The 25809-nt window shown below is 46.3% G+C and overlaps 1 protein-coding gene across 12 annotated transcripts in view; it reads right to left on the bottom strand.

The window, feature by feature from the left end:
- The window catches only part of SIPA1 (signal-induced proliferation-associated 1), a 310973-nt gene that overhangs the window by 206859 nt on the left and 78305 nt on the right, over positions 1-25809 (bottom strand). For 5 of the 12 annotated variants that reach the window (XM_063945193.1, XM_063945190.1, XM_063945196.1 and 2 more), the window contains exon 1: positions 20135-20271. The exons of 2 other annotated variants lie outside the window; for them this stretch is intronic. The gene's annotated coding sequence lies outside the window, so the exon portion shown is untranslated. Of the gene's footprint in view, positions 1-15501; positions 15589-20134; positions 20273-25809 lie in introns of those variants that run through there. 5 more of the 12 variants (XM_063945191.1, XM_063945194.1, XM_063945197.1 and 2 more) reach the window with 4 other exon arrangements.

The raw sequence follows: 25809 nt of genomic DNA, 5'->3' as shown, positions 1-25809 counted from the left end.
TAGTTTTGCAGTTTGCTGACAGTGACCACCAGTATATATAGCAGTACGGTACGGAAGGCCACTGCTCTACCTACCTCTGTGTCGTCAAGTATACTATCCATCTAGATTCTATACCTGTGGTGCATTTTAGTTTTGCAGTCTGCTGACAGTGACCACCAGTATATATAGCAGTACGGTACGGAAGGCCACTGCTCTACCTACCTCTGTGTCGTCAAGTATACTATCCATCTAGATTCTATACCTGTGGTGCATTTTAGTTTTGCAGTTTGCTGACAGTGACCACCAGTATATATAGCAGTACGGTACGGAAGGCCACTGCTCTACCTACCTCTGTGTCGTCAAGTATACTATCCATCTAGATTCTATACCTGTGGTGCATTTTAGTTTTGCAGTTTGCTGACAGTGACCACCAGTATATATAGCAGTACGGTACGGAAGGCCACTGCTCTACCTACCTCTGTGTCGTCAAGTATACTATCCATCTAGATTCTATACCTGTGGTGCATTTTAGTTTTGCAGTTTGCTGACAGTGACCACCAGTATATATAGCAGTACGGTACGGAAGGCCACTGCTCTACCTACCTCTGTGTCGTCAAGTATACTATCCATCTAGATTCTATACCTGTGGTGCATTTTAGTTTTGCAGTTTGCTGACAGTGACCACCAGTATATATAGCAGTACGGTATGGAAGGCCACTGCTCTACCTACCTCTGTGTCGTCAAGTATACTATCCATCTAGATTCTATACCTGTGGTGCATTTTAGTTTTGCAGTTTGCTGACAGTGACCACCAGTATATATAGCAGTACGGTACGGAAGGCCACTGCTCTACCTACCTCTGTGTCGTCAAGTATACTATCCATCTAGATTCTATACCTGTGGTGCATTTTAGTTTTGCAGTTTGCTGACAGTGACCACCAGTATATATAGCAGTACGGTACGGAAGGCCACTGCTCTACCTACCTCTGTGTCGTCAAGTATACTATCCATCTAGATTCTATACCTGTGGTGCATTTTAGTTTTGCAGTTTGCTGACAGTGACCACCAGTATATATAGCAGTATGGTACGGAAGGCCACTGCTCTACCTACCTCTGTGTCGTCAAGTATACTATCCATCTAGATTCTATACCTGTGGTGCATTTTAGTTTTGCAGTTTGCTGACAGTGACCACCAGTATATATAGCAGTACGGTACGGAAGGCCACTGCTCTACCTACCTCTGTGTCGTCAAGTATACTATCCATCTAGATTCTATACCTGTGGTGCATTTTAGTTTTGCAGTTTGCGGACAGTGACCACCAGTATATATAGCAGTATGGTACGGAAGGCCACTGCTCTACCTACCTCTGTGTCGTCAAGTATACTATCCATCTAGATTCTATACCTGTGGTGCATTTTAGTTATGCAGTTTGCTGACAGTGACCACCAGTATATATAGCAGTACGGTACGGAAGGCCACTGCCCTACCTACCTCTGTGTCGTCAAGTATACTATCCATCCATACCTGTGGTGCATTTCAGTTGTGCGCAGTATATATAGTAGTAGGCCATTGCTATTGATACTGGCATATAATTCCACACATTAAAAAATGGAGAACAAAAATGTGGAGGTTAAAATAGGGAAAGATAAAGATCCACTTCCACCTCGTGCTGAAGCTGCTGCCACTAGTCATGGCCGAGACGATGAAATGCCATCAACGTTGTCTGCCAAGGCTGATGCCCAATGTCATAGTAGAGAGCATGTAAAATCCAAAAAACAAAAGTTCAGTAAAATGACCCAAAAATCAAAATTGAAAGCGTCTGATGAGAAGCGTAAACTTGCCAATATGCCATTACGACACAGAGTGGCAAGGAACGGCTGAGGCCCTGGCCTATGTTCATGGCTAGTGGTTCAGCTTCACATGAGGATGGAAGCACTCATCCTCTCGCTAGAAAACTGCAGTGCCACTCCTAGATGGGCCAGGTGTTTGTGTCGGCCACTTGGGTCGCTTAGCTTAGTCACACAGCTACCTCATTGCGCCTCTTTTTTTCTTTGCATCATGTGCTGTTTGGGGACTATTTTTTTTAAGTGCCATCCTGTCTGACACTGCAGTGCCACTCCTAGATGGGCCAGGTGTTTGTGTCGGCCACTTGTGTCGCTTAGCTTAGTCACACAGCGACCTTGGTGCGCCTCTTTTTTTCTTTGCATCATGTGCTGTTTGGGGACTATTTTTTTGAAGTGCCATCCTGCCTGACACTGCAGTGCCACTCCTAGATGGGCCAGGTGTTTGTGTCGGCCACTTGTGTCGCTTAGCTTAGCCATCCAGCGACCTCGGTGCAAATTTTAGGACTAAAAATAATATTGTGAGGTGTGAGGTGTTCAGAATAGACTGAAAATGAGTGTAAATTATGGTTATTGAGATTAATAATACTATGGGATCAAAATGACCCCCAAATTCTATGATTTAAGCTGTTTTTGAGGGTTTTTTGTAAAAAAAACACCCAAATCCAAAACACACCCGAATCCGACAAAAAATTTTCAGGGAGGTTTTGACAAAACGCGTCCGAATCCAAAACACAACCGCGGAACCGAATCCAAAACCAAAACATAAAACCCGAAAAATTTCCGGTGCACATCTCTAATATTAACCAATATTAATAAAAAGGTAACTGTATCAATTCTTGTATTTTAGTATTGTTTTGGAATGCAGGCATGTCAGTTACGGGTGTGGTATGTTAGACAGAATAGACTTAGGTCGACAGTGTCTAGGTTGACAACTATTGGTCGGCAGTAAGTAGGTCGACATGGGTTCTAGGTCGACAGGGACTCTAGGTCAACATGAAAAAAGGTCGACATGAGGTTTTTTTTACATTTTTTTGGTGTCCTTTTCTTCGTAGAGTGACCGGGAACCCCAATTAGTGCACCATGTCCCCTCTCATGGCTCGCTTCGCTCGCCATGCTTCAGGTTACCGTTCCCAATTGTAGTCCACGTGGATCATAAAGTATGAAAAAGGTAAAAAAAAAGTGAAAAACTCATGTCGACCTTTTGTCATGTCGACCCAGTACATGTCAGCCTAGAGTCCCTGTCGACCTAGAAACACTGTCCCGTCAGTTACACCCAGTCAGTTCAGGAATGATTGAAGTACCGCGTTCCTCAACACACAACACCACAAGGTGATGCAGATTTAGTGAACACAATTATAACGCTCTTCTGATTAAACTTAGCAGCCTGGGAGCATACACCCCTTAATTGATGCATATGATGTTAGCAAATAATGTACAGGAAGCTTAAAGAGTTTATTACATGACCAATAGGAGAGGCATGCCAAGAGAAAAGCAGAGAACATAGAAGAATGGAGATGTTTTGACAGAGATAGTAACACAGAAGCAGCAGTTGGAGAAGTAGTAAGTGAACCAGGTTAGAGAAGAGCTGTGAAGGCCAATGTAGTTCAGGATGTGCAGAAACAACAGTAATATATGGTGAATATGTAATAATGTTCTTGGGGGTGGCTGTTAGTACTTTTAGGTCATTGTCACTTTAGAAGTAACCACATCAATTGCAGTCCCTCCAATATAAGAGGAACAGCAAAGAGGGGTAATGTCTGGATGATTATACAGGATGCAGTCAGTTTACCGGCTGTCGGGATCCTGGCGTTCAGGATACAGACGCCGCAATCCTGACACCCGCCGATAAACCGACAGGCGGAATCCCATCCCCAACCTGGTATTCCCACTCAGTTGGTGGATCCACGCCACTAACTGAGTAGGAATAGAACCTGTGGCGAGCGCAAAGAGCCGTCGGGGCCAACGCATGTCGACCACAGCGAGCCCGCAAGCAGAGTAGCGGCCTTGCTCTTGGGATTTCGACAGACGGGATGCTGCTGTTGGTGTAGTGTCAGCCGGCATCCCGTCTGCTGGGATATCGTATGTATCCCGATTATCCAGTGGATGATGGAAATGGGCCCTGTTGAGCGTGAAATCCAGACTAGAGTTCTCATTTTGGCCGGTATTCAATTAGTTGCAGTATAACGGCCTTTGTATTATATTGTACATGGTTCAAAGTAACTAATGTTGTAAAAGATAGCTTGAATAGCCCCTTTCTTTACATCACAGCATCTGCTCTCCCAGGTGAATATCGCCGAGGATCAGAGGTACGCTAGCATACACTAATGCACTGAAGAAGGAGCGAAACCTGTCAGTAGGAGAAAAACACTGTGGTCAGTGAATTCACAATCGAGACATGTGCCACTCTGTTTCATTGTTTTATTTATATTTAAATCTAAGGGGGTATCCGATTAGCAGCAGTAATTTACAGATGCTAATCGCTTCACCGTGGGCTATATATTTAGTCCCGATGCAGCTGTTCCTTTCCCCAATGCTGGCATAATCCGCAGTAAACCGACCCGCGTAGCCGCGATAACCCATGGGATCGGGATTTTATCCATGGTTCCCATGTTTTAACGAGCGATCGTGGGTCCTTTTTCAGCCGGTTAAAAATGGCCTGGATACCGGCCTGGATAATTTGATACCGTGATAATGACCATCTGTCATAAATCGCAAAATCAGGCTGTTTTTATTGGTTGAAAACAGATAACATGTAATTGGATACCCCCCTAAAATGGTAAAATAAAAAATTAGTTTAAGAAAATGTAAGAGTCTGTTTAATCGGACAGTCTAAACAGTTCAAATGTTTAATGGCACAAAATAATTTATTATTGTTACCCAACCACGGTAATGACAAGTCATCTCTGGAGCATACACTGAGAAAGCTTTACTAAACAGGGTCGCCATCAACATTTGTTTTCATACCGTTTGAGCATGGATTATAAAAAAAGGGGACAAATTACATTGCTCTTACAGCTGACCCAGCTAAATAAGACTGCTCAATATGAATTTAGTTCAAAACCAGAGTTGCACTTAGGAGGGGTGGTCTTCTGCATGCCGAATGTCGGGATACCGGCGCCGTAATCCCGACACCCGGCATACCGACAACTATTCTCCCTCGTGGGGGTCCACGACTACCCTGGAGGGAGAATAAAATAGTGTGGCACGCGTAGCGCGCCACCGTGCCCGCAGCGTGGTGAGCGCAGCGAGCCCGCAAGGGGCTCCTTTGCGCTCGCCACGCTGTCGGTATGCCGGCGGTCGGGCTCCCGGCGCCGGTATGCTGGTCGCCGGGAGCCCGAGCGCCGGCATACCGTACTACACCCCTTAGGAGATCATCAAAATACTGACAGGATTTGTTAGCGTTTTAATAAGGATGACCTACAGTATCACATTCCAAGCTTTCTAGATGTGGAGTAGCAGCTTTTAGATCAATTCTAACAAATACAAGGTCATCTGGGATAGAACAAAGGATCATTGTGTATCCTGGCAATTGTGTAGATAATCCGAGATTTAATCCATAGTGTTAGATGAAATCCACGTGTTAGTTGAAATCCAATTATTGTAGAGACATTTGTCTGTTTTTTAGAATTTTTCATATTGAAGAGTTGGAATACTAGGAAGCATTATACAGGATCTGTAGCTGAATTTGATAGTTGGGTAAATTATTCTTCCTTGTAAAGAGTTTACATACATAAGAGGAAAAGTGAACAGTTGGAGAGAGAACTGGGAAGGATATATTGAGGATGGGAAGAGGTGAACAGTATCAAGTTATGAGGATGGCTGCTAAAGTTTGATTTAAAAAAATGTAATCTTAAAGTGAGACTGGTAGACATTATGTCTAGGCTAAGAAGCAAGTTCCAGAGGAGCGGACAACCTTAAGCAAAATCTTGGAGGTGAAAGCGCGAGAGGAAGTGACCAGGATGTTGTTGGAAGGCGAAGGAGTGGATGGAGAGGGTGGGACGGAATAAATCAACCAGTACTTTAGAAGTAAACCTGAAGTTTAATTCAATGAAACAAGTGGTTCCAGAGTGATTGGGGGTTGAACGTTGATGTAATGTTTATAGATTAGCATATGCTAATGTCTTCATTTTCTGCAAACGTAGAATCTTCACTGCAGATTCATATTCCAAGAGTGGAAAGTAGAACAGAATTGGGCTGGCAAATCATCAGGCACAACAGTGCAAAACCAAACTAATTGGCTGTGTACATTTTACAGATATGTTTATCATTGTGAGGCAGTGATAGTATAATAGAAAATCTACTATCGCTGCAATTTAATAAGAAGACAATTTCAGCAGAGCAGCATAGAACTTTTACAGCTTTGCCATCCAATACTGGCATCACCTGCGTATGCATGACCCGGCTCTGTGGCTTCCCATAGGTACATGAGAACTGGAAACTCTGTCTTGGACTTCTAGTGCAGCTTTAGAAAAAAAAAATCTCCTATATAATAGCCCAGATCTGTCTCTCTGTGTCTGTGTGGATAACGCTGGGCATGGCTAGGAGCTCTCATTGGGTAAGCAGCAGGTCTATCACACCCAGTCCACAGCTGATTGGGCGAGAAACGCCCTCCCACACAGGTTACATCCAATGGGAGGCTCTGCCCTTTGGCTGCTGTGTGTTCCCAGAGCAGAATTAACAATGGGGCTGATGGACCTGCATCTCCAGGTCCACACCACAAAATAGGCCCACTGCATCTGCAGCAACATACCGTCCAACAATTTACACATAAAAATCGGTACAAATGCGAAAAGGGGGTGTGGCCACAAGTAAAGGGATGTGGCCACGCCCCTTTCCCTACACTTTCAATGGAAGTTTGGAGAGCTAGAAATTGGTACAGACCATAAAAAAAAGGTACTGTACCTGCCAAAAAGGTACAGTTGGAGGGTATGCCACTGCATCTGCAGCAAGTCCTGCGCTGTAGATAGGGGAAAAAAAATCCTTTTACTGCAGTGTCCTATCTCCTGCTGCCAGTCCGCCTGCTCCCTCCGGCATCCCCAGCCGCGGCGCAGGTGGAACAAAAGCTGCTGCGGCCACCGGCATAGATGTGTATGAAAGCGGCGCAGCGGAATGCTTTCATAGCCTCCCTGTGCCGCATACTCTCTGAGCCCCGGAGGCTCCTCTGCACATGTCACAGAAGTACCTCATCGCCACGGCCGCGCGCAGATCCTCAGAGGCCCTGACTCCGTAAATGCCCTGGAACACCTGAAATGGCTAATGAATCAGATAGAGTAGGTGATATCGCAGAGGGTAATGTCTGGACGCTGAATCAATGTAAAAGGTGACAGTGCTGTGCAGTGCAGTGAGTGTGCAGTGTCACTGACACAGCACAGCACTCTCACCTTTTACATTGGTTCAGCGAGTTAGTCAGTTCTGCCAGCCAGTCACTATTGTTAGCGCCGGTGTCCCAATGCGTCACATTACAGGGGAGTAGATGCACTAAATATACTACAGCTCCCAGAAGCCCTTAGCGCCGGAGCATTCCGGCGCTAAGGGCTGCTGGGAGCTGTAGTTTATTTAGTGCATCTTCTTCCCTGTAATGCGGTGTGTTGGGACACCGGCGCTAACAATAGTGACTGGCTGCTGTGTGAGTCTCCAGGAGAGCCACTGCCAAAGGGAGGACAGTAGCTTAAATGCTTCCAGGAGAAGAAGCAGGAGAAGCATTACCCGCCCCTCCCCCACTCGCAGTACCTCCGGGCCCCATCCGCAGCACCCCCACACACCCCCTCCACCACCCGCGGTGGCTCCGGACCCCCTCCCCCACCCGCAGCACCCCAGCACCCGCTCCTCCCCCACCCACGGCACCCCCGCAACTGCTTCTCCCCCATCCGCTGTGGCACTGGACCCCCTCCTCCACCCACTCACCCGCCCCTCCCCCACCTGCGGCACCACCGCACCAGCTCATACCCCACTCGTGGCACCCCCGCAACCACCCATCCCCCACCCGCGGCACCCCCAGGCCCCCTCCCCCATCAGCGTCTCCCCCTCACCCACCACTCCCCCAACCACAGCACCTACTAGGTGATTCATCAGGCCCTGCGTGCGCTGTTCACGCCGTTGCAAGGGGCTATGACCCCTTAAGCATTGCATGCCCTATATTTATCCACTCACACAATTATGATTGGAGGTAATACTCCATATAATAAAAATATTGCACGCCACAAGGGCGGGCGGCAAGGGTTAAGGGGGCGTAGCCCCTTACGACGGTGTGAAGTGCGCCCGTAGGGCGCAATGACTCAACTAGTATGAAAGCATAATGAATAATGAAAGCATTTTTTTCTATTACTACACCATGCTATCGCCATTACTCAGAGCGTGATAGTGATAGGAGGAGGACAGTAGCAGTACATGCACTATTGCTATCAGCATGGTGGGCTATTGCTAATTATAACATGGAGGTACCCTTGATAAACTGAGCTGCATTAATAGACAGTACACCACATTATAAAAATAAGAATTTACTTACCGATAATTCTATTTCTCGGAGTCCGTAGTGGATGCTGGGGTTCCTGAAAGGACCATGGGGAATAGCGGCTCCGCAGGAGACAGGGCACAAAAAGTAAAGCTTTAGGATCAGGTGGTGTGCACTGGCTCCTCCCCCTATGACCCTCCTCCAAGCCTCAGTTAGGATACTGTGCCCGGACGAGCGTACACAATAAGGAAGGATTTTGAATCCCGGGTAAGACTCATACCAGCCACACCAATCACACTGTACAACCTGTGATCTGAACCCAGTTAACAGTATGATAACAGCGGAGCCTCTGAAAAGATGGCTCACAACAATAATAACCCGATTTTTGTAACTATGTACAAGTATTGCAGATAATCCGCACTTGGGATGGGCGCCCAGCATCCACTACGGACTCCGAGAAATAGAATTATCGGTAAGTAAATTCTTATTTTCTCTATCGTCCTAGTGGATGCTGGGGTTCCTGAAAGGACCATGGGGATAATACCAAAGCTCCCAAACGGGCGGGAGAGTGCGGATGACTCTGCAGCACCGAATGAGAGAACTCCAGGTCCTCCTTAGCCAGGGTATCAAATTTGTAGGATTTTACCAACGTGTATGCCCCTGACTAAATAGCCGCTCGGCAAAGTTGTAAAGCCGAGACCCCTCGGGCAGCCGCCCAAGATAAGCCCACCTTCCTTGTGGAATGGGCATTTACATATTTTGGCTGTGGCAGGCCTGCCACAGAATGTGCAAGCTGAATTGTATTACACATCCAACTAGCAATAGTCTGCTTAGAAGCAAGAGCACCCAGTTTGTTGGGTGCATACAGGATAACAGCAAGTCAGTTTTCCTGACTCCAGCCGTCCTGGAACCTATATTTACAGGGCCCTGACAACATCTAGCAACCTGGAGTCCTCCAAGTCCCTAGTAGGCGCAAGGCACCAAAATAAGCTGGTTCAGGTGAAACACTGACACCACCTTAGGGAGAGAACTGGGGACGAGTCCGCAGCTCTGCCCTGTCTAAATGGACAACCAGATATGGGCTTTTTTGAGAAAAAAACCACCAATTTGACACTCGCCTGGTCCAGGCCAGGGCCAAGAGCATGGTCACTTTTCATGTGAGATGCTTCAAATCCACAGATTTGACTGGTTTTAAACCAATGTGATTTGAGGAATCCCAGAACTACGTTGAGATCCCACAGTGCCACTGGAGGCACAAAAGGGGGTTGTATATGCAATACTCCCTTGACAAACTTCTGGACTTCAGGAACTGAAGCCACTTCTTTCTGGAAGAAAATCGACAGGGCCGAAATTTGAACCTTAATGGACCCCAATTTGAGGCCCATAGACACTCCTGTTTGCAGGAAATGCAGGAATCGACCGAGTTGAAATTTCTTCGTGGGGCCTTTCTGGCCTCACACCACGCAACATATTTTTGCCACATGTGGTGATAATGTTGTGCGGTCACCTCCTTTCTGGCTTTGACCAGGGTAGGAATGACCTCTTCCGGAATGCCTTTTTCCCTTAGGATCCGGCGTTCCACCGCCATGCCGTCAAACGCAGCTGCGGTAAGTCTTGGAACAGACATGGTACTTGCTGAAACAAGTCCCTTCTTAGCGGCAGAGGCCATAAGTCCTCTGTGAGCATCTCTTGAAGTTCCGGGTACCAAGTCCTTCTTGGCCAATCCGGAGCCATGAGTATAGTTCTTACTCCTCTACGTCTTATAAGTCTCAGTACCTTAGGTATGAGAAGCAGAGGATGGAACACATACACCGACTGGTACATCCATGGTGTTACCAGAACGTCCACAGCTATTGCCTGAGGGTCTCTTAACCTGGCGCAATACCTGTCCCGTTTTTTGTTCAGACGGGACGCCATCATGTCCACCTTTGGTATTTCCCAACGGTTTACAATCATGTGGAAAACTTCCCGATGAAGTTTCCACTCTGCCGGGTGGAGGTCGTGCCTGCTGAGGAAGTCTGCTTCCCAGTTTCCATTCCCGGAATGAAACACTGCTGACAGTGCTATCACATGATTTTCCGCCCAGCGAAAAGTCCTTGCAGTTTTTGCCATTGCCCTCCTGCTTCTTGTGCCGCCCTGTCTATTTACGTGGGCGACTGCCGTGATGTTTTTCCCACTGGATCAATACCGGCTGACCTTGAAGCAGAGGTCTTGCTAAGCTTAGAGTATTATAAATTTACCCTTAGCTCCAGTATATTTATGTGGAGAAAAGTCTCCAGACTTGATCACACTCCCTGGAAATTTTTTCCTTGTGTGACTGCTCCCCAGCCTCTCGGGCTGGCCTCCGTGGTCACCAGCATCCAATCCTGAATGCCGAATCTGCGGCCCTCTAGAAGATGAGCACTCTGTAACCACCACAGGAGAGACACCCTTGTCCTTGGATATAGGGTTATCCGCTGATGCATCTGAAGATGCGATCCGGACCATTTGTCCAGCAGATCCCACTGAAAAATTCTTGCGTGAAATCTGCCGAATGGAATTGCTTCGTAGGAAGTCACCATCTTTACCAGGACCCTTGTGCAATGATGCACTGATTTTAGGAGGTTCCTGACTAGCTCGGATAACTCCCTGGCTTTCTCTTCCGGGAGAAACACCTTTTTCTGGACTGTGTCCAGAATCATCCCTAGGCACAGCAGACTTGTCGTCGGGATCAGCTGCGATTTTGGAATATTTAGAATCCACCCGTGCTGTTGTAGCAGTATCCGAGATAGTGCTACTCCGACCTCCAACTGTTCCCTGGACTTTGCCCTTATCAGGAGATCGTCCAAGTAAGGGATAATTAAGACGCCTTTTCTTCGAAGAAGAATCATCATTTCGGCCATTACCTTGGTAAAGACCCGGGGTGCCGTGGACAATCCAAACGGCAGCGTCTGAAACTGATAGTGACAGTTCTGTACCACGAACCTGAGGTACCCTTAGTGAGAAGGGCAAATTTTGGACATGGAGGTAAGCATCCCTGATGTCTCGGGACACTATATAGTCCCCTTCTTCCTGGTTCGTTATCACTGCTCTGAGTGACTCCATCTTGATTTGAACCTTTGTAAGTGTTCAAATTTTTTTAGATTTAGAATAGGTCTCACCTAGCCTTCTGGCTTCAGTACCACAATATAATGTGGAATAATACCCCTTTTCTTGTTGTAGGAGGGGTAATTTGATTATCACCTGCTGGGAATACAGCTTGTGAATTGTTTCCCATACTGCCTCCTTGTCGGAGGGAGACCTTGGTAAACCAGACTTCAGGAGCCTGCGAAGGGGAAACGTCTCGACATTCCAATCTGTACCCCTGGGATACTACATGTAGGATCCAGGGGTCCTGTACGGTCCCAGCGTCATGCTGAGAGCTTGGCAGAAGCGGTGGAACGCTTCTGTTCCTGGGAATGGGCTGCCTGCTGCAGTCTTCTTCCCTTTCCTCTATCCCTGGGCAGATATGACTCTTATAGGGACGAAAGGACTGAGGCTGAAAAGACGGTGTCTTTTTCTGCAGAGATGTGACTTAGGGTAAAAACGGTGGATTTTCCAGCAGTTGCCGTGGCCACCAGGTCCGATGGACCGACCCCAAATAACTCCTCTTCCTTTATACGGCAATACACCTTTGTGCCGTTTGGAATCTGCATCACCTGACCACTGTCGTGTCCATAAACATCTTCTGGCAGATATGGACATCGCACTTACTCTTGATGCCAGAGTGCAAATATCCCTCTGTGCATCTCGCATATATAGAAAATGCATCCTTTAAATGCTCTATAGTCAATAAAATACTGTCCCTGTCAAGGGTATCAATATTTTTAGTCAGGGAATCCGACCAAGCCACCCCAGCTCTGCACAACCAGGCTGAGGCGATCGCTGGTCGCAGTATAACACCAGTATGTGTGTATATACTTTTTATGATATTTTCCAGCCTCCTGTCAGCTGGCTCCTTGAGGACGGCCCTATCTATAGACGGTACCGCCACTTGTTTTGATAAGCGTGTGAGCGCCTTATCCACCCTAAGGGGTGTTTCCCAACGCGCCCTAACTTCTGGCGGGAAAGGGTATACCGCCCATAATTTTCTATCGGGGGGAACCCACGTATCATCACACACTTCATTTAATTTATCTGATTCAGGAAAAACTACGGTAGTTTTTTCACATCCCACATAATACCCTCTTTTGTGGTACTTGTAGTATCAGAAATATGTAACACCTCCTTCATTGCCCTTAACGTGTGGCCCTAATAAGGAATACGTTTGTTTATTCACCGTCGACACTGGATTCAGTGTCCGTGTCTGTGTCGACCGACTAAAATAAACGGGCGTTTTAAAACCCCTGACGGTGTTTCTGAGACGTCTGGACCGGTACTAATTGTTTGTCGGCCGTCTCATGTCGTCAACCGACCTTGCAGCGTGTTGACATTATCACGTAATTCCCTAAATAAGCCATCCATTCCGGTGTCGACTCCCTAGAGAGTGACATCACCATTACAGGCAATTGCTCCGCCTCCTCACCAACATCGTCCTCATACATGTCGACACACACGTACCGACACACAGCACACACACAGGGAATGCTCTGATAGAGGACAGGACCCACTAGCCCTTTGGAGAGACAGAGGGAGAGTTTGCCAGCACACACCAAAAACGCTATAATTATATAGGGACAACCTTATATAAGTGTTTTCCCTTATAGCATCTTTTATATATTTCTAACGCCAAATTAGTGCCCCCCCTCTCTGTTTTAACCCTGTTTCTGTAGTGCAGTGCAGGGGAGAGCCTGGGAGCCTTCCCTCCAGCCTTTCTGTGAGGGAAAATGGCGCTGTGTGCTGAGGAGATAGGCCCCGCCCCTTTTTCGGCGGGCTCGTCTCCCGCTTTTTAATGGATTCTGGCAGGGGTTAAATATCTCCATATAGCCCCCGGAGGCTATATGTGAGGTATTTTTAGCCAAAAAAGGTTTTCATTTGCCTCCCAGGGCGCCCCCCTCCCAGCGCCCTGCACCCTCAGTGACTGCCGTGTGAAGTGTGCTGAGAGGAAATGGCGCACAGCTGCAGTGCTGTGCGCTACCTTAAGAAGACTGAGGAGTCTTCTGCCGCCGATTCTGGACCTCTTCTCGTTTCAGCATCTGCAAGAGGGCCGGCGGCGAGGCTCCGGTGACCATCCAGGCTGTACCTGTGATCGTCCCTCTGGAGCTAATGTCCAGTAGCCAAAGAAGCCAATCCATCCTGCACGCAGGTGAGTTCACTTCTTCTCCCCTAAGTCCCTCGTTGCAGTGATCCTGTTGCCAGCAGGACTCACTGTAAAATAAAAAACCTAAGCTAAACTTTTCTAAGCAGCTCTTTAGGAGAGCCACCTAGATTGCACCCTTCTCGGCCGGGCACAAAAATCTAACTGAGGCTTGGAGGAGGGTCATAGGGGGAGGAGCCAGTGCACACCACCTGATCCTAAAGCTTTACTTTTTGTGCCCTGTCTCCTGCGGAGCCGCTATTCCCCATGGTCCTTTCAGGAACCCCAGCATCCACTAGGACGATAGAGAAAGATTGTTACAATTTAAATAATTATAAAATAGAGCATGCTATATACAGGTACCAAACAATAAATACAATTCAATGTTTAAAACTGTACAGGCCCTCATGAGCCAGCCAATAGACATAGAAAGTATATTTTGAATAAGCAGATGGAAGATGGAACCAAAGAAAGGACTGATATCCTCCAAAAAAAGAAACACATTAAAGTTAGAGTTTCTTTCACTGACATGTCCACTTTTAGACAAGCTGCTATCAATTATCTGTAGGACCAAATTATACTGTATTTGGCTACAACATGATACAGAAGCAAGACTTTTAAGTTTGCTGTGGATAACAGGATCATATACCCAACTCCGCACTTTGCAGGCTGTATTGAAACCTCAGAAGCCGTCAGGCTACAGGCAGTTTATAGATGATAGCATATTGACTTGGCTAACACAAGCGCTGACTTGCCTACAGTTTAAAATGTATTGTTGAATATGTCATTTTCTTCCACATGTATTGCAAACTCGCAGCACCTAAAGCCTTTTACTGTATACAGTATCTGCAATTTATGCTCAAGTTACTTTGCTTTTTGCATAAAATTTACCTCAGTGTGAGTTTGTGTTATGTGGTATGGAAATTACATTGAATGGTACACTGCATCATGGACTGATATGCTTGTATAATATTCTCTAAAAGGCAGTTCTGAGCTCTTCAGTTAGATTTCCACCAAGCCCTTTATGTGATGAGTTTGTATGCTCTTCCCATGTTTTCTTGGGGTTACTTTATTTTTCTCCCACAATCCAGAAACATACTTGAAGGTTAACTAGGTTCTGACAAAAATTAACCCTAGTATATATGTGTGTGCTTATTTGGCAGGAAACCTCTATTAGCTTTATTACATATATTATTTCAAGAAGAAATGACAGTATAGATGGTGACTTGCTGTTACATTGATGTGCCTAGCCATTATGCTACAGCAGGAAATGTCTGAAACAACCCACTTCTCATCCCTTACACAAGAACTGCCAGTAGAACACATTTGTACTTGTATTAGTATGGGGTTCAGTATATGCTGAATGCTGTACATGTTATTATAATCACTAGCTGTTTTACCCGTTCTTCGCACGGGAGTTTCTGATTTTTACAGTTGTAAATATAAATGAGTGTTAAAAATTTGGCAACTCTATAGAGATGTAAATTTGAGACATCTTAATGTAAGTAAATATTAATCCATGGTTCTTGGCGTTACCCGAGGAGCACCCATAGCAGATACGGTAAAACATGACAGGGCCATTTTTGTAGTTTATTAAATTCTACCTACTGGAGGTGCAATCCAAATTTTTATCTGATTGTCTGGGCGTTATCATTCACGCAACGCAAGTCACGCATCAGTGATGACGTCATTATGTCAACCCCCGTTTCATCCCCTTAGGGGCGCTTTATTAAAATTTTACATTTCTAGTTTTCCTATTTTCCTCCTGAAGAATACTTATGATAGATTTCTGCTTCCTAACATATTGGGAAGTAAGATAATTAGTGATGAGTGAGTGAGTGAGTGAGTGAGTGAGTGAGTGCTTTCACATTTATATATACAGATTATCAAAAAAGTATACATTTTTAAATGAATTCCACACCCTAAAACCTACTACTAAGCCTTCTGCCATTAGGCTAAACAATCATGTTACCTGTGGCACTGTTACCTGCAGCCATCAGAAGATCTCATCTAGAACAGTAGTAAACACGTTTTGTATTCACTGATCCACAGGACACTCCTGGAACACAACATGTCCTCTTGTTAGCACTTCCAAACCATCAGAAGAATTGTTCACTAAAGACATCTATGATCTCTATAATGACAGACGTACTGTACTAGCTGAGATCACAAGGTGGTGGATACAGATAATGGTCCTGTCAAAGTCAAAAATATTACATAGAGAGACCATATAAACTGCACACACATAAGTCGCTATACTTGCAAATATGCGCAGCGAGCACAGCAATATATGGAAACACACGCATTTGCTCGGACATGGCACAGAGATGGATTCGGCACTTGTTTCATACAGTACATGGTTATAATAATGAACAGCACCAGACACCAAGGAGATTTAGAATTGGCTAATGAATTAATGTCATGGATGTGTATCATTCGAACCGAACCAGATAAACACATCATGTTTGGTATTGAAGCAAGCAGAATGAGGTGTGGGTTAGTTTGAGGCCTGTTGTGTTGTTGTGGGACATTGCAGCGGATAGATATGATTATATGTATAAAAGCTAAGATCATATTGTTAGAACAATGGATGCTCAAGACAACCTTTTACTAAGTTTTCAGGGCTGAACCTGATTAGCATATACAAAGAGAATGGTGACTCAATACAAAGGAGAAAGAAAGACCCCTCCCCCAGGTACTGGTCAAACAGGAAGGTAGTGGTCAGGTGTGGCCTCAGAGAACAGATGTAATGTAGCTACACTCACAGACACACACACAGCTACCTGGCACCAAGCAGCATGGCGGCTGAATCCCCAGGACATCCTCCAAACTAAAGGCTAAGTATTGAACTTCACATGGCTAGATAAGGAAACAGACAGATTGCTTTCTGGTTTAAATAGGATATTGTAACTTGGTTGTGTGATTGTTGGGTGTTTGTGGATACTCTGTGAAGTCTGTGATAAATTGGAACAGTATACAATCTGTAGCATAGTATTTGTGGTATTTGTTTGCCTATGGAGATTTAAAATAGATTGTGCTGGTTAGTTATACTATATATCCTGTTAATCATAAATACCACCATGCAGTTACGTTTGTGTTAATTACATTGTGATCTGGTCTTGTGATGAATATGCTCTGGTTATTGAGATACTGAAGTTGTTTGGGATGTGAAATTATGAGATGGTTCTAGGAAGTTGGATTACATTGTGAAAGGTGTTTTAGATGGTTTGGAATTGTAAAATCAGAACATATGCATTGTTTTGAGGCTTGGACATTTTGGAAGAAAATGGAGTCTTGTGTTTTCTGCTATGTGATTGTGGTGTAGTATAGAGTGCCATGTGTTTGGACCTGCAAATCTAAAATGGCTGCTGCTGGATGTCTTCCCCTCCCCCTTTCAGCCATGTGGTGCAGTCTTTGGAATTATGGGAGTTTTCTCAAAATGGAGTCTAGCTTCCATCCCATGCTGTATTCAGCATTGACTAACTGCGCAGCGATTGTCTCTCACATGTGTAGTTTTATCTGCAACCATGTTGTCTCTTATTTAATGTTATCATGAGCCATTTCTCTCTATCTCTCTCTTCTTCTCTTCCCCTTCCATTTTCCCATAAATAGTAATTGTATTGTATTGTATTTCTTGTGTAGTTATCTGGTTAGGTAGTCTCTGTTATATTGTAGTGTATCATTTGTACTGTGATTCTCTTTTACAAGTATACTAGATATAATACAGTTAATAGGCTTTGGACCCTAAACCAGTATCTGTGTATTTCCTATAGTGTAATGTGTTCACTTGAGCGTCGGTGACGCTCAAGCAGCTTTGTAGTTAGTCAGGTTACACAAGGTTGCACTTACACCCTGTATTCACATTAAGGTATTCTGTGTATTTCATTGGTATAAGGTTTAGACATAAAAGTATAGCGTTGTGAGCGTCTGCGCCGCTGGTGATCTCCTCGTGGTCTCGAGCGAACCGCTACGCCATAGCGAATCATTCTGTCCTGTGATCACTGGGCCGTGAGCGAACGTGACGCTTGAGCGTCTCGCCTACGGCTCAGCGATCGTTACGCAACTAGCGTACCATTACGGTACTTCTTAAGTAAACAGCGTACAGTGTTCTTAGACCTCATAAAGGGTTGTTTATACGACAAAAGTATTTAGCATTGTCAGTCCTTATTCAGTATGATGCGATCGCATACTGATGATTATATGGCCAGTGCACACACGCAGAGGCCGAACGTGCGCATACAGTGAGATGTGATCGCACCTCATTAATGCGAGCACCTCTGCCTGATTGCCAAACATAGCAGATTTTCTGAAGTGATACTTTTATTAAATAGGCATGATAAATTCCCCAAAAAATTAAATCTAAGGGTGAGAATTGAAAACTAAAGTTTCTCATCTCACATTTTTTTTCATAATATTCCCCCATAAACCCCAGTTAGATGTTTTGGGGTTTTATTTTTGGATTTATTTGGATTTACAACAAATTCTGAAGGAGAAACATCAAATTATGTACTCTGCTTACATAAGACTTAGTTTAATATAAACTGCCTCTATTTCCCATGAAGTTGTTATCCTCCATAGTACATAAGCCATATTCCTTGTTCTGCATGCAGAGGATGTCAGGGGATAAAGTAGCTTCTATCCATTTAGAATATACTGCACTTACAATAATATTGAATTCTCAGATACTATGATGCAAGCATCAAATAAGTCCTTCAGTGACTAGAACATTGAGAAAGAGTGCAAAAATGTAAACTATATAATTGTATTTGCTTTATTCCACCTGAAATACTTCTCAGCCAAGTGCCGGCTAACTTCAAATTTCCCAACCATAAACTATGTGTTCCAGGAATGTGTGTGAGCAAGCTAATCACTGTAATAAGTGATACACTAGAAGCATGAGTTGATAGTCTTTAGCACTGTGACTGTACCTCTGTGCTGCTAATAATTATGGGAGAACAACATTGCTCATTTTACTGTCTACGCCTATGCACAGGTAAAATGAGTGATACTGTGCCTGAGAAGTGACGCAGATAAGCGTGTTCTCACGCCGTTCTCCTGGCATAACACGGGCATTGCTCACAATAGAATTTCCCCCTTTACAGAGCTTCTAAATTCCACATTTGAACTGACAGTAAATATGAATTAAGTGTTATGCAAACTAGAATACATTCTGTTATATTACATAAATTATAGATATACTAGTATATTCATATTTTGTAAACTTTTTTTATTTTTAAAGAGGGAATTCACATTTCACACATTATTAGAACAGTAAATGGCTATGCCATTGTCTCACACTTCATTGTGAGAAGAGCATATGTACACCTTATGAATAAATGATTATAGTACAAGATGGGGGAATACGGATAGAAAAGCAGACGAATACAGTGGTGGGGGAAGATATGTGTTAACAATGATAAGTATTGAGAAGTGAACAGAGGTCCCTCTGTATGAAGAAACCGCCTCCTAGCATTACGTACTCTTTAATACTATCTAGCCCAGAAAAGCTCATGAAATATGTAAATAACCAAATATGTAGGAGCACAGAATAACACAGAAACCACATATGAATACATGCCTGGCATAAACCATATAGCAATATGATTTTACCACATCTAATGCCTGTGTACAGGGATGCAAAATACACTGATATAATATACAAAAAGAATTATACTCAAATGAAATAAATAGAGCAAATGAACGGGGATGGACAGCAAATATCCTGAGCAGAGGAATAATTCTAATAAAAACAGTGCCTGGGAAGATTTTAGACTGATGAGACCAGACAGTATAGTGACAGAATCACTGGTCAAGACTACAAAGACCAGAATGCATTGCAAGAAGAAGCAAAAAGATCTACTAAATGGTCAGGATGCATTACAGGAGACTGGACTGTACTGATGTCACTAGAAGTGACAATTCTCTCCCCCATTTGTGGATCACACATCTCGCTGTCTTTTACTCTCCCTCCCTTATTTTACTCACATCACCTCTTCCCCCTCCTCCTCTCTCCCCCCCCATCTAGGTCAGTCACTTCCTCTGTCTGTTTCTGCTCCACATGCCCTTTTTCCTCTGTCATTGAGCGGAAATTACAGAGACTGAACAAGAAAATTGACTTTCATGGATAGTGAATATAAAATTACAGTTCTGTACTTCATAAAAATACATTCACAAGGAAAACAGCATAAAAGAGGCTGAAATAGACTACACTCACAGTTATAAATAGTAAGCTGTACAATGTAACACGTGTATTTCAGAGTCTGTGTGCAAGAAATCACTAAAAGTAACAAATATCTCACTACAACCACAGCACAGCATGTCATACAATATAACATATCGCCTAAACATAACATCTATGTAAACAATCACTGAATGTCACTGACAGACCTTATGTCTGACATCTAGTCCAAGGCAGATGGTGTCTGCTGGCAGTGTGTACCCACAGTGATACAAAGGCTGCATACAAACGCACTGCTATAGACTGGCATCACATGCATGTCATGTATAGGCACTGCATATAAGCAACATGTCACAGAAACACACATGCAGATATGTGCAAAATGAATTACAAAGGGTCCTGAATCAGTACAGGGGGACTGACATACCTCTGTGGTCATCTGGTATTATCTATGCTGTGCTTCTCTCTTTTCTCTCTTTTCTCCCCCAATCCCCCTCTTTTCCTTACACACAGCTGCAGGCTGCTGCTGCTTCACTCTCTGTCAGTTTCCTCCCATCAGCATCTCCTCCTCTGACCTCTCTCTTCCTCCAACCCCCTTTCCATTTCCTCACTCCCTTCCTCCCATCCTCCTCCTGCAGGGTGTCATAGTGAATAGGGAGCCATGAACCTATCTTTCCTCACACTGTGTGACACAAACTAAAAAGGACTATAGTACTAGGATTTTTTAGAGGTAAATGAAAGATCTGGAAGCAGTATAACAACATGTATTTGTCACCTTCAGCAGACTGCCACAGATGTTACAGAACGTGTATATGATATATTTTCTGTTTCAAGGTAACTTAAACACTGTTGTATACAATATGTTCTGGTTGGCAGTTCTGTACAGCCTATCAGAAGATATTATGTACAACGTGGTGCAGCAAATCGTTCAGACGTTCACAGAATTGGCACAATGTGTACGGCCAATCTTGCTGGGTGCGGGATGAAGTGAATTCATCCCAACCATCCTGCCGATAGAATGTCGTTCTGGTGTGCACCTGGCTGTTACAGACCGGCCCAGATTTATCAAGCCTTGGAGAGTGATAAATTGCACGGTGATAAAGTACCAACCAATCAGCTCCTAACTGCCATGTCACAGGCTGTGTTTGAAAAATGACAGGAGCTGACTAGTTGGTACCTTATCACTGTGCAATTTTTCACTCCCCGAGGCTTGTTAAATCTGGGCCCAAATGTATTTTACAAGGATATTTGGGTTAATTCTAGCTGCATTTTTCTGTGGTGCCCTTGGAAGACAAATTAGTTGGGTTCTCACAAGGGGCAGTGATCGCAAAAACGCGCTATAGCGCGTTTTTTACCCCAAAATGAGGACTGGGGACTCACTTTGTAAGAATGGGCGGGTCCCCGGGGACGCGCTGCGTTGAAATTGCTCTCTGGCGCCTGATTGGTTACTAGCTGACTTTTCTCTGACCTTATTGGTCAGAAGTCAGCGGCGGCTGCTGTTGCTGCTGGGTGGGAAGATGCGGTGCCGGGAGTCAGACAGGAACACACTGAGAGGACTGACAGGAAGCTGCAGCGCGGCGCTCCCGGGCTTGATCCACACTTCTCACCCTCTCCCCGGCTGCACTAGTCCACGGGAGGGGAGAGGGGAGGGCCCGCTAGATTACAGATGATACGGGAGATGCCGGAGCCGCCGCAAGATGACATCACCCAGCAGAGTGATGAAGTCGGACCCGCCACCAGTGAACAAATCAATACTCAGAGCTGGCAGGGTAGAGGTAATTTAGCTGAGCCAGTGTGCGGGGCCAGGCAGAAACTGAACAGCAGCAGGCTAATGCTGCCTTAACAGTGTCTGCCAGCCCAGTGTTTCCACCTTCCCTCCCCAACCAGCCCACTGTGTTTTCTCACTGCCCTCCCATCTAGAACCACCCTGTCAGTCCAGACACACTGATTCCCCTCCCTAACTCAGCCCAGTGTTACCTCCTCACACCCCTATATCTCTGCCCCTCTACCTGGCGCAATGTGTATAACGTGCTCTGCCTGGCGCAGTGTGTGTAACGTGCTCTACCTGGCTCGGTGTGTATAACGTGCTCTGCCTGGCTCAGTGTGCATAACGTGCTCTACCTGGCGCAGTGTGTATAACGTGCTCTGCCTGGCTCAGTGTGTATAACGTGCTCTACCTGGCGCGGTGTGTATAACGTGCTCTACCTGGCGCAGTGTGTATAATGTGCTCCACCTGGCGCAGTGTGTATAACGTGCTCTGCCTGGCTCAGTGTGTATAACGTGCTCTACCTGGCGTGGTGTGTATAACGTGCTCTACCTGGTGCAGTGTGTATAACGTGCTCTACCTGGCGCAGTATGTATAACGTGCTCTGCCTGGCTCAGTGTGTATAACGTGCTCTACCTGGCGCGGTGTGTATAACGTGCTCTGCCTGGCTCAGTGTGTATAACGTGCTCTACCTGGCGCAGTGTGTATAACGTGCTCTACCTGGCGCAGTGTGTATAACGTGCTCTACCTGGCTCGGTGTGTATAACGTGCGGCGCGCGCGCAAAAAAATGGGTGTGGCCAAATGCCACATGGGGCGTGGCCAATGAAAATGGGGGCGTGATACACATATGGGGGAGGGGCAGATACACGTATGACCCCAATAGTGTCAGATACACGTTGCCCCACAGTGCTAGATATACATTGCCCCACAGTGCCAGATACATATAACCCCACAGTGCCAGATACACATTGCCCCACAGTGCCAGATACACAAATGTCCCCAGAGTGCCAGATACACAAATGTCCCCAGAGTGTCAGATACACATTGCCTCACAGTGCCAGATACACATTGCCCCACAGTGCCAGATACACATTGCCCCACAGTGCCAGATACACAAATGTCCCCAGAGTGCCAGATACACATTGCCCCACAGTGCCAGATGCACATTGCCCCACAGTGCCAGATACACAAATGTCCCCAGAGTGCCAGATACACATTGCCCCACAGTGCCAGATACACATTGCCCCACAGTGCCAGATACAGAAATGCCCCCAGAGTGCCATACATTGCCTCAGTGTCAGATACACATTGCCCCACAGTGCTAGATACACAAATGCCCCCACTGTGTCAGATATACATTGCCCCCCGTGCCAGATACAGAAATGCCCCTACAGTGCCAGATATGCCCCCAGTGCCAGATATCCTCCAGTGCCAGGTATACATGCCCCCCTGTGCCAGATATCCCCCAGTGCCAGGTATATATGCCCCCCTGTGCCAGATATGCCCCCAGTGCCAGATATCCCCCAGTGCCAGGTATACATGCCCCCCCCCCCAGTGCCAGGTATAACATGCCCCCCCAGTGCCAGGTATCCCCCAGTGCCAGGTATATATGCCCCCCTGTGCTAGATATGCCCCCAGTGCCAGATATCCCCCAGTGCCAGGTATACATGCCCCCCCAGTGCCAGATATCCCCCAGTGCCAGGTATACATGCCCCCCTGTGCCAGATATCCCCCAGTGCCAGGTATATATGCCCCCCTGTGCCAGATATGCCCCCAGTGCCAGGTATACATGCCCCCCTGTGCCAGATATCCCCCAGTGCCAGGTATATATGCCCCCCTGTGCCAGATATGCCCCCAGTGCCAGGTATATATGCCCCCCTGTGCCAGATATGCCCCCAGTGCCAGGTATACATGCCCCCCTGTGCCAGATATCCCCCAGTGCCAGGTATATATACCCCCCCTGTGCCAGATATGCCCCCAGTGCCAGGTATAACATGCCCCCCCAGTGCCAGATATCCCCCAGTGCCAGGTATATATGCCCCCCTGTGCCAGATATGCCCCCAGTGCCAGGTATACATGCCCCCCCAGTGCCAGGTATAACATGCCCCCCTCCCCTACTCACCGCTGCCGCTGCCGTCGCTGTCCTCCTGTCTGTCATGTGAGGGAAGGAGAGTGCAGCCTGCGCCTCTCGTTCCCCTCAGTCTCCGGCGGGTGTCTCAGTTTAATTCAGCGCCGATCCGTGAGCCAATCAGAGCTCGCGGGTGCGAGCTCTGATTGGCTCACGGATCGGCGCTGAAGTAAACTGAAACACCCACCGGAGACTGAGGGGAACGAGAGGCGCAGGCTGCACTCTCCTGCCCTCACATCAGCGGCGGTGCGGCGTGTGCGGCGGTGCGGCGTGGGGGAGGGAGGGAAGGAAGAGGAGCGGCGGCCCATCGGTGTGGGTACGGCGTACCCATGGCTAAATTCTTACGGGTACGCCGTACCCACCCGTACCCGCCCACTTGCACCACTGTGTGTATCTGACGCTGTGCAGTACGCTGCAGCGCATGTTGGTCATTTCACAGGCAGACAGTTCCCGGCAGCCTCTGCAGCTGCTCAAGAGGTCAGGAGGCGGTCACATGACCAGTGTCAGGCAAGTGACTGTTGAGAGTGAGCAGCAGTTGGGCAGCTGCCATTTTAGGAGGATGTGAGAGATATGAACCTGCAACCAGCTCCAGCAAAGGCAGAGTAGTAGGCGGTCTCATTGCCGACATGCAGCCAGTGGATGGTGACGCAGCACCCCCACACCCCATAGAGGCAGATTAAGAGGTGGTCTTCTCCTGGACAGACTGTCAGTAGATACCGACAGGAGGTACCCCATTCACAGAGGCTGCTGAATAAAAGTGTATCATCTGTCCAGTCTCCAGTAACCCGCTCAGAGCGTGACCTCACTTGCTGGAGCCGGGTGGACGCTGCCGTGAGCGGCGTGACTGTGAGACATCATGCTGCAGTGCTGTGCTGTAGCGCTGCTCTCCCCTGTATGGCCGCGGCTTACCCCCGTCTCCTCCTGTAAGGTCCCTCATCTCAGTCCGACATTTTTTACGTCAGACTGAGATGGACGGAAACCCTCAAAAGTACGTGAATCCGCAGCTATACCGCCGATTCACGTACTATTCGACAAGTCGAATTCCCTGACTTGTCGAGTAAAAACAGCTGGGATTGAATAGGTCGAATCACGATTCGACTTTAAAAGGTCGAAAACTGCCGTCTTTTCGACAGACGGCAGTTTTCGACCCTAATTGAATATACTCCATAAGCACCTGGAGAGAGGTCTGTAACCCTGCACATCAGTCCACACACACCTTCACCTCACAGGGCTATTACAGGAAAAGGGTCTGCAACTATGACATTGAGTAATGATCAACAATGAACTGCCCCATTAGTATTCTTAGACCCAGAACGATCATTATGGGTCAGAAGAGACTGAGATTCAGTTCTAGACAGGAGAATAGACATAGGGTGAGATTCAAATGATATATCACGCCCAATTTCCTTTCTAAAATGATCTCCGTTATCGCACATATTGCGCCCATAGTAATCAGGTTTAGCTGTATAAAGGGTTGGGTGCCTCGCTACTCCGGGGGTAGTGAAATGAAATAATGATAAAATGTCCCTGAGGGCAGAAACAGAATGGGTGTGGAAAGGGGTGAAAAGAATTGAATCCCGCCCATAGACTGTAAGTTCTGCACAGTTAGTAGCTTTACTACCTAGGAAGAACTACAGTAATTGAGCAGCACATTAGAGGACACTCTGTTCTTAGTACCAAACACAATATTAAGTTTAACCTCAAGTACAGACAGAAAAGGGAGGAACCTTCTGCTAAAGAGTTAAGGGCCCTACACACTAATAGATTTTACTAAACGATATGAACGTTCTCGTTCATTAATGAACGAGAACTCGTTCATATCGTCTAGTGTATAGGCACCAACGATGAACGATGCGCGGCCCCACGCTCGTTCATCGTTGGTGCCCAGTCGCTTATGCATGCAAACCAATATGGACGAGATTGTCCATATTAGCATGCAGTGCTATGGAGCCGGGTGACGGGGGGAGTAAAGAAACTTCACTTTCCCTCGTCAACTCCCCCTGCCGCCGGCTCGGTGGCTTATTGCCGAATGTGTAGGGGGCATTACAGCTGATAACCCCTTCAGCATAAATATAGTAGTAAGAGACTTTTTCTGACGTCCTAAGTGGATGCTGGGACTCCGTAAGGACCATGGGGATTAGCGGCTCCGCAGGAGACTGGGCACAACTAAAGAAAGCTTTAGGACTACCTGGTGTGCACTGGCTCCTC

This window comes from Pseudophryne corroboree, chromosome 11, assembly GCF_028390025.1.
Source record: "Pseudophryne corroboree isolate aPseCor3 chromosome 11, aPseCor3.hap2, whole genome shotgun sequence".
NCBI classification, from domain to species: Eukaryota; Metazoa; Chordata; class Amphibia; order Anura; family Myobatrachidae; genus Pseudophryne; species Pseudophryne corroboree.
This window is presented reverse-complemented; position numbering and strand designations above follow the sequence as displayed.